The sequence below is a fragment of the Pygocentrus nattereri genome, chromosome 18 (assembly GCF_015220715.1).
Source record: "Pygocentrus nattereri isolate fPygNat1 chromosome 18, fPygNat1.pri, whole genome shotgun sequence".
Lineage (NCBI taxonomy): Eukaryota > Metazoa > Chordata > Actinopteri > Characiformes > Serrasalmidae > Pygocentrus > Pygocentrus nattereri.
In genome coordinates this window covers 10,105,566-10,115,415 of record NC_051228.1, presented here as the reverse complement: position 1 = coordinate 10,115,415, position 9,850 = coordinate 10,105,566, and positions in this window count along the sequence as shown.

The window sequence follows — 9,850 nt, the reverse complement described above, 5'->3', positions numbered from 1 at the left end:
TGGCTGATTAAAACTATCAGTCCTGACCCTCAAACACCCTGACCTGTCAGAGTTACTTTTAAACATTGCTCTGAGACCTAACCTCACCCTCTCTTTCTCCCTCTCTCCATCAATCAATCAGCCATAACTCTCTACCCTCTTCTCTCTCTGATTGGGGTCAGACAGTTTGGCCTTATCACTTTCATGGAAAGTCTTTACAAGGGGTGTAAAATACAACAGTGCATGGATCTAAAGGTGGGGATTCAACTGCATTGATTTTGGAATGTTACACAGGGGCTATTATGGGCACAAGGACAACCCTAAGGAAGAGCCATATTGAAATACTTAATTTTTTTCTACAAATTGCTTTTCTGATTGATTTATGTCTGTGAAACTGATTGGCTTTAAGTTGGCTTAGCAAAGCTGTTGCTATGGAATCCCAGGTGGTTGCTAAGATGTTGCTAGGCTGTTGCTCTGTTTTCGCAGATGGTTGCTAAGATGTTGCTAGGCCATTGCTATGGAATCTCAGATGGCTAATAGGATGTTGCTAGGCTGCTGCTCTGTTATCCCAGATGGTTGCTAAGCTGTTGCTAGGCTATGGCTATGGAATCCCAGATAGTTGCTAGGATGTTGCTAGGCTGTTGCTCTGTTTTCGCAGATGGTTGCTAAGATGTTGCTAGGCCATTGCTATGGAATCTCAGAGGGTTAATAGGATGTTGCTAGCCTATTGCTCTGTTATCTCAGGTGGTTGCTAAGATGTTTCTAGGCCATTACTATGGAATCTCAGATGGCTAATAGGATGTTACTAGGCTATGGCTATGGAATCCCAGATAGTTGCTAGGATGTTGCAGACATCAAATTCAAAATGAGTGAATATTTGCAAAAAACAATAAAGTTTATCCATTTGAACATTAAATATCTTGTCTTTGTAGCATATTCAATTGAATATAGGTTGAAAAGGATTTGCAAATCATCGTATTCTGTTTTTATTTATTTTTACACAACGTCAAAACTTCACTGGAATTGGGGTTGTACTTTGCACAAAGCAAAGTAGACAAAGCACGACACCAATGTTCTATAAATAATTTCCTTCATCATTAATAATAGTCCCACTAAGCAGTTCTTCCACCAAGAACTTCCACCAACTTTGTGGAAGCGAACAATGACCTGACCTCAACCACATCAAACACCTTTAGGATGAACTAGTATGGAGATTGTGAGCCAAGGCTTCTCGTCCAACATCTGTGTCTGACCTCATAAATGCTGTTCTGGATGAATGGGCAGAAATCCCTGCAAACACACTCCAAAATGTTGTAGAAAGTTTCCCAGAAGAGTGGAAACTCCTGTGGGTGTAATGTGGAGGCATCCCAATACTTTTGTCTACATCGTGTGTGTGCCTGTGTAACATATTTTAGTGTTTACCATACAATCATGTGCAAACACTATTTGTTGTTTGCTTAATACACCTGTCCACTACTTGACGTAATAGAGCTGTCAGCCATGAGAGGCTGTACGTACTGTATACTGTGCACAATGCAAAGCAGACAAAGCATGACACCAATGTCCTATAAATAATTTCCTTCATCATTGATAAAAATGTCACACTAAGTAGTTCTTCCACCAAGCAATGCATTTCATTAGCAGTATAGTTGGCTATAGTTGCCAAGCAATATAATAGTCAAAGAGTCAAACACTGGACTCTGTGTGGTGCTGGTGCCAGTTTATAAGAAACGCATACCTTACAGCTCAACTATATACAGTATTGTGCAAAGTCAGCACCCTTCATTTATTTAATTTTCATTAAGTATAAGTTATTCATTTTCAGCATCAGGAAAAAATTAGACAGAAAGCCCAATAACTAAATATAATATCATTCTTTCAGTATTTATTAAGCCAACCGTTTGTCTTTATTACAGCGCCCATTCTTTTCGGGAGAGTCACTTTCAGTTTTTCAAAGAAATCTGCAGGGATCTTGCGGGTGTTTATTGGGAATATTGTTTATCCTATTTTCTCTGTATCTTTTAATCATTCTTTAAACAGTTTTGGAAACTCATTTTCATTCATTTTCCTCCGACCTTCTCCTTCTGTGTGCAAATGGATCTGCTGTATATCTCCAGAAAAAGGCATAGCATTTTGACTGGAAACTAATTTAAGGATGATGATTTTTGGACAGTTTATAGACGTGCAATTACAGACTGTCACAGCACAGATTGTCAGTCCCCCTTTACCCAGTGTATCATGTGCTCAGAAACTGAGCACGGATGGAGGGCTAGAAGCTGGCTGACACAAACTGTCCATCAAAACGTGAGCTACAGTCTCTAAATATGCACCAGCAAAGTGGACCTACATGGCAGGAGTTTCTAATAGTGTCCAGTGAGTGTGTCAGTTGTCGTTAGCGTCTGAGAGTGGCTGATCACTCCTTTGACCTGTAAAGGCTGCAAAGTCAGACACATACAGCAGCATTCCTTTTGAATTAGTGCAAGGAAAGTTTTCATTTTATGAGGTCTGAGTGATAATCCCTTCACTGTTGCAGGCATCAGTCCTGGTGTCACATATCAGAGCAGGAGGCACAAGCAGGCAGCTGGCCGGTTTAGGTGTGCATTACTATGTGTGTGTGTTTGGGCTCTGAGGGTCTTGCAAGTCTCCTGGACTCTCCTCAGTGCCCTCTCTTTCGAGGTGGCATTTTTTTTATTAGGCTGTAATGAATTTCTCACGCATCACAAACCCTGAGCTATGGACTGACATGAGCCCTGCACCCAGGCTTGCGGCTCTGCAGCTCCTTACTTCACTGGTCATCTGCGTTTATGGCTCCAGCATCACACACAGGTCAGCTGATGATACACATCCGTGAAGGCATTGTCTTCTGCAGCGTCAGGTAGTGCTATTAGCCAGTGTTAATAATAATAATGACATTAATAATATTATAACGTGAATAATGACATAAAAACATTATATAGGATACAGCCTGCTTGTAGTGCCGTGCCTCAAACCACATACATACAGAATTAATTAAGCTTTAACTGGAAATGGGGACAGCACATGATGCCACTTCTTTTCTGAGACCGACACTGAAACTGCTGATTTTCCTTCTTTAGAAACCACTAAGCTTTACAAAAACCTATTTTTAAAAAGTAGCACTTCACTTAGGAAGGGCATCTAAATATAGGCACATTCAAACCCCAGAAGTAGAAATAAACAACTTACAACATCCCATCACACAGTGCAAGTGAGTGCTATTTCAGGACAGATTTGTTACAGCACCAGATCAGATTCATTCCTTTTTTCCCGCCGTTTTCAAGGCCAGCATTTTTGCTGATATTAACCTGACGTTGGTACTGATACAGTGGTATTAGCTAATGCTGTAAATAATGCATTGACTAAATCTGAGCAGAACACAGTGCAACAAATGTGAATATATATTTTATTTTGAATGATTCTTCTTTGGATTCTTATATTTGACCCTAGCTGATACCCATACTCCCACAGGGGCTAGGAGAATAAAAAAAGAGCAGGTATAACACCGGGCTTACAAAAACACACTCGCAAATCCCAGCGCACACATACACACACACACACACACACACTCTCCCCCAGCTACTGCGTCTCACACCCAGGAGACTTTCCACCAAATCCAGGCAGGCAGCTGACTATCCCAATCCCGGCACATCAAACTGCAGTTTTGTCATGCCTTCTTGCTGACTGGACTCTCTTAGAGGCCAAGATGACACACAGAAGAGCGTAAACATGACAGCAGACTCCACTATTATCATGTACGCCCAGCAGGTGCTGCCCGCCACACATTCCACAGATGAAAATGTTATAAAAATTGAGCTTTCATGGAGTTTGAAATTCCCCATATTTAGGCTAACATTGGTGCTAACAACATTTAAGTGCACAGCATTGATTGGATACGAGCCTGTAGCAGTAGTCTAGCTAAGCCACGATCATATAAACAGCACGGTTCGGTTGTCACGGTCTCACTAAGGTCTTAGCTGACCTAAGCCAAGCACGATTGAAGCTTGTGGTCCAGGCTGATATTGGCCAGACTATTCTAGATTGATTTGGACAGAGTGCGAATTACACAGTGGCATTCAGAGGAGGGGCAACTTTTCGTCCCAGTGTGATGGTGCAGGGATCCTAAGGCAGATACGAAGTTGGGTGATGTCCCATTGTTATACTTTCAAACAGCCTCCAGTGCATCAACAAACCAAGTTAATGGGGGAGTTAAGAAAAAAAAAAAAATATATATATATATATATATATATATATATATATATATATATATATATATATATATATATATACTGTGCATATATAGATACTGTGAGTATTAGCTTAGCGAACATGCTAAAAGTCATGCCCAACCACAGAACATGTTAGATTCCAGCTAACTAAAGCAGTGACACAACTTTGGATGACAGTGATTCAAAGCTGAAGGACTTTAATGGACAAAAAGACAAATTTGAATTGTAGCTTGATCGGTTAACTAACGTTAGCTTAGCCAGCAGGCTGCAGACCCAAACAGTGCCACACTACACAGTACAGGTTTGATTCTAACTGGTGCTCTGCAGACATAGGGGAAAAACTAATGTCTGAGAGAGAAAAGGTCCTGTGACTGGTGTTAGTGTGACAGAAAGCTGTAATCAAACCTGTTCTGTGGTGTTTGGGGCTGTAGCATTTTGGCCAAGCTAACAATAGCTTAGCTATACCTGGCCAAACGTGTGCCCACGACTTTTAGTCATCACTGAGGGCTGACACTGATTCTCCCCTTTTTCAGTCTTCAATGTCTATGAGCGATGTGACCACTGTTAAATATATACATCACCAATCAGTCACCCCTGTAAAATATAAATGGGTGGAATGTGGTTTTTTGGCCTTTCAGTTATGGAATAGAAACTTGACACATTGTAACTTTGAAATACTGCCACTGGACACTGACGCAGTGGAAATGTTGAGTGACAAATCATGTTTCTCTGTGTCACGATTGGCCCCTCCCAGTCCTGTCCATGTGCTTTTTGTTTACTTTTTCATCCATGTGCGTTTGTTTTGGTTCAGTCCAGCCCTCTTGTTGTCTGACTCCACCCCTTATTCTTACCACCTGTTTATGTTTGAGGTTTGATGTGCTGTATGTTGTTTGATCTTCCGGCCCTGTTGTTTGTTTAACCTGTTTATTTTCATTATGTCCGTCCCACGTTAGCTTTGTGTTGGCTCTCCGACCATGGACCGTCTAGACCCTGATTTTGGATTTGCCCATAATAAATCTCGCTTGTTTCCACACATGCATCCATCTCCTCATCGCTCCACATTACACTCTTTCTGGCAGCCTGATGGACGAGGGTGTGGCAAATGCCAGGAGGACATTACCTGCCTGACTGCACTGTGCCAACTGTAAAGTTTGGTAGAGGAGGGATGATGATATGGGGTTGCTTTTCAGGAGTTGGCATAGATTCAGTGAAATGTATGTTATTGCATATGGATTTAGAATGGAATGTCATAAAAGCTCCTGTAGGTGTAATGTGGAGGTGTCCCAATACTTTTGTCTACATAGTGTGTGTGTGTGCCTGTCTAAAATGGCCAAGGAAATGTATTTTAGTGTTTACCATACAATCATGTGCAAACAAACAGTATTTGTGCAGTAAAGTGTGCAGCAGAAGATGTGTGAATTTCTTTTCACTTAGAAAATCAGTGGAATCTGAACGGTGGTATACCACTCTACTAATTCTTTGGGTATATTTTGTTATCTGTATTATATGTGTTATCTTAACTGTTATTAAGCACATGTTGAAACTCTTTTTGGCCTTTTAGTGATTTAAAACACTTGAAAGGTTACAGTTTAGGTGACACCACAACAAGGTGATACAATGTGTGGCTTTGAACCCAAGGTCACATTTTTGTTCTTCCTTCAGTTTTTCCTTCAGTTTTGGGAAAGACCAATATCAATTTAAACAGTGTTCTATCTAGGATCCATGTCCTACATTTTGTTGTCTGTTCTTGCAGTCAGTTCCGTTTATAATGTTTGTGTGATATCAAGTGTGGGCTCTCCTGTGTGATGTCAGGAGGGCCCACAACATAATCAGGGACAGTACACACACCCAGCACAGACTCTTCACACTCCTACCTTCAGGCAGACGCTACAGGAGTATGAAGTCCAGGACTACAAGATTGACCAACAGTTTCTATTCACAGGCCATCAGGCTAGTGAATACCTCATTCACTACCTCTTCACCCCTTCCATTCCGACCAGTTTAGCTTTGGCCAACCTTGCACTCCATAACTGCACCTTACATACTCTGTACCGCTGTCAGAACACTACTGTTTACATCTGTTACTGCACAGAACACTACTGTTTACATCTATTACTGCACAGAACACTACTGTTTACATCTGTTACTGCACAGAACACTACTGTTTACATCTATTACTGCACAGAACACTACTGTTTACATCTGTTACTGCACAGAACACTACTGTTTACATCTGTTACTGCACTGAACACTACTGTTTACATCTATTACTGAACAGAACACTACTGTTTACATCTGTTACTGCACAGAACACTACTGTTTACATCTATTACTGCACTGAACACTACTGTTTACATCTGTTACTTACACAGAACACTACTGTTTACATCTGTTACTGAACAGAACACTACTGTTTACATCTATTACTGCACTGAACACTACTGTTTACATCTGTTACTGCACAGAACACTACTGTTTACATCTATTACTTACACAGAACACTACTGTTTACATCTGTTACTGAACAGAACACTACTGTTTACATCTATTACTGCACAGAACACTACTGTTTACATCTGTTACTGCACTGAACACTACTGTTTACATCTGTTACTGAACAGAACACTACTGTTTACATCTATTACTGCACAGAACACTACTGTTTACATCTATTACTGCACAGAACACTACTGTTTACATCTATTACTTACACAGAACACTACTGTTTACATCTATTACTGCACAGAACACTACTGTTTACATCTATTACTGTACAGAACACTACTGTTTACATCTATTACTGCACAGAACACTACTGTTTACATCTATTACTGCACAGAACACTACTGTTTACATCTATTACTTACACAGAACACTACTGTTTACATCTATTACTGCACAGAACACTACTGTTTACATCTGTTACTGCACAGAACACTACTGTTTACATCTATTACTGCACAGAACACTGCTGTTTACATCTATTACTGTACAGAACACTACTGTTTACATCTATTACTGCACAGAACACTACTGTTTACATCTATTACTGCACAGAACACTACTGTTTACATCTGTTACTGCACAGAACACTACTGTTTACATCTATTACTGCACAGAACACTACTGTTTACATCTATTACTGCACTGAACACTACTGTTTACATCTATTACTTACACAGAACACTACTGTTTACATCTGTTACTTACACAGAACACTACTGTTTACATCTCTTACTGCACTGAACACTACTGTTTACATCTATTACTGCACAGAACACTACTGTTTACATCTATTACTGCACAGACCACTACTGTTTACATCTGTTACTGCACAGAACACTACTGTTTACATCTATTACTGCACAGAACACTACTGTTTACATCTATTACTGCACAGAACACTACTGTTTACATCTCTTACTGCACAGAACACTACTGTTTACATCTATTACTGTACAGAACACTACTGTTTACATCTATTACTGCACAGAACACTACTGTTTACATCTATTACTGCACAGAACACTACTGTTTACATCTATTACTGTACAGAACACTACTGTTTACATCTATTACTGCACAGAACACTACTGTTTACATCTATTACTGCACAGAACACTGCTGTTTACATCTATTACTGCACAGAACACTACTGTTTACATCTATTACTGCACAGAACACTACTGTTTACATCTATTACTGTACAGAACACTACTGTTTACATCTATTACTGCACAGAACACTACTGTTTACATCTGTTACTGCACAGAACACTACTGTTTACATCTATTACTTACACAGAACACTACAGTTTACATCTATTACTGCACAGAACACTACTGTTTACATCTGTTACTGCACAGAACACTACTGTTTACATCTATTACTGCACAGAACACTGCTGTTTACATCTATTACTGTACAGAACACTACTGTTTACATCTATTACTGCACAGAACACTACTGTTTACATCTATTACTGCACAGAACACTACTGTTTACATCTATTACTTACACAGAACACTACTGTTTACATCTATTACTGCACAGAACACTACTGTTTACATCTATTACTGCACAGAACACTACTGTTTACATCTATTACTGCACAGAACACTACTGTTTACATCTGTTACTGCACAGAACACTACTGTTTACATCTATTACTGCACAGAACACTACTGTTTACATCTATTACTGCACAGAACACTACTGTTTACATCTATTACTGCACAGAACACTACTGTTTACATCTATTACTTACACAGAACACTACTGTTTACATCTATTACTGCACAGAACACTACTGTTTACATCTATTACTGTACAGAACACTACTGTTTACATCTATTACTGCACAGAACACTACTGTTTACATCTATTACTGCACAGAACACTACTGTTTACATCTATTACTTACACAGAACACTACTGTTTACATCTATTACTGCACAGAACACTACTGTTTACATCTGTTACTGCACAGAACACTACTGTTTACATCTATTACTGCACAGAACACTACTGTTTACATCTATTACTGTACAGAACACTACTGATTACATCTATTACTTACACAGAACACTACTGTTTACATCTATTACTGCACAGAACACTACTGTTTACATCTGTTACTGCACAGAACACTACTGTTTACATCTGTTACTGCACAGAACACTACTGTTTACATCTATTACTGCACAGAACACTACTGTTTACATCTATTACTGCACAGAACACTACTGTTTACATCTATTACTTACACAGAACACTACTGTTTACATCTATTACTGCACAGAACACTGCTGTTTACATCTATTACTTACACAGAACACTACTGTTTACATCTATTACTGCACAGAACACTACTGTTTACATCTATTACTTACACAGAACACTACTGTTTACATCTATTACTGCACAGAACACTACTGTTTACATCTATTACTGCACAGAACACTACTGTTTACATCTATTACTTACACAGAACACTGCTGTTTACATCTATTACTGCACAGAACACTACTGTTTACATCTATTACTGCACAGAACACTACTGTTTACATCTATTACTGCACAGAACACTACTGTTTACATCTATTACTGCACAGAACACTACTGTTTACATCTATTACTTCACAGAACACTGCTGTTTACATCTAGCTAAGCTGCTGCAGGCCAAATAGTTATATATAAATGAGCTGGCTCTCAAATGGGCTGTTTTTACAGCTTAGTTTTCATATGTGGACTACGGACTTACTGGTTTGTTTTGGAACTCTCACAGTGCCTTGAAATGATTTCCTCTATTTTTTCATATTGGTCACACTGAAGGTTTTCAGATCCTCGTACCAAATGTAATATTAGACAAAGGAGAACAAGTGGAAACACGAAACAGTTTTAAATGATTGTTTCATTTGTTGAAGTAAAAAAGCTGCAATATCTGCTTCACCTATGTGAAAAAGTAATCATGCCCCATAGTTTACAACTGGTTGTGCCACCATTAGAAGCAATAATTACAACCAAACACTTCCAGGAATTGTGGTCCACTTTTTTTTGAAGACTTCCTTTAATTTAGCCACATCGGAGGACTTTCAAGCATAAACTGCGCATTTAAGGTCCTGATA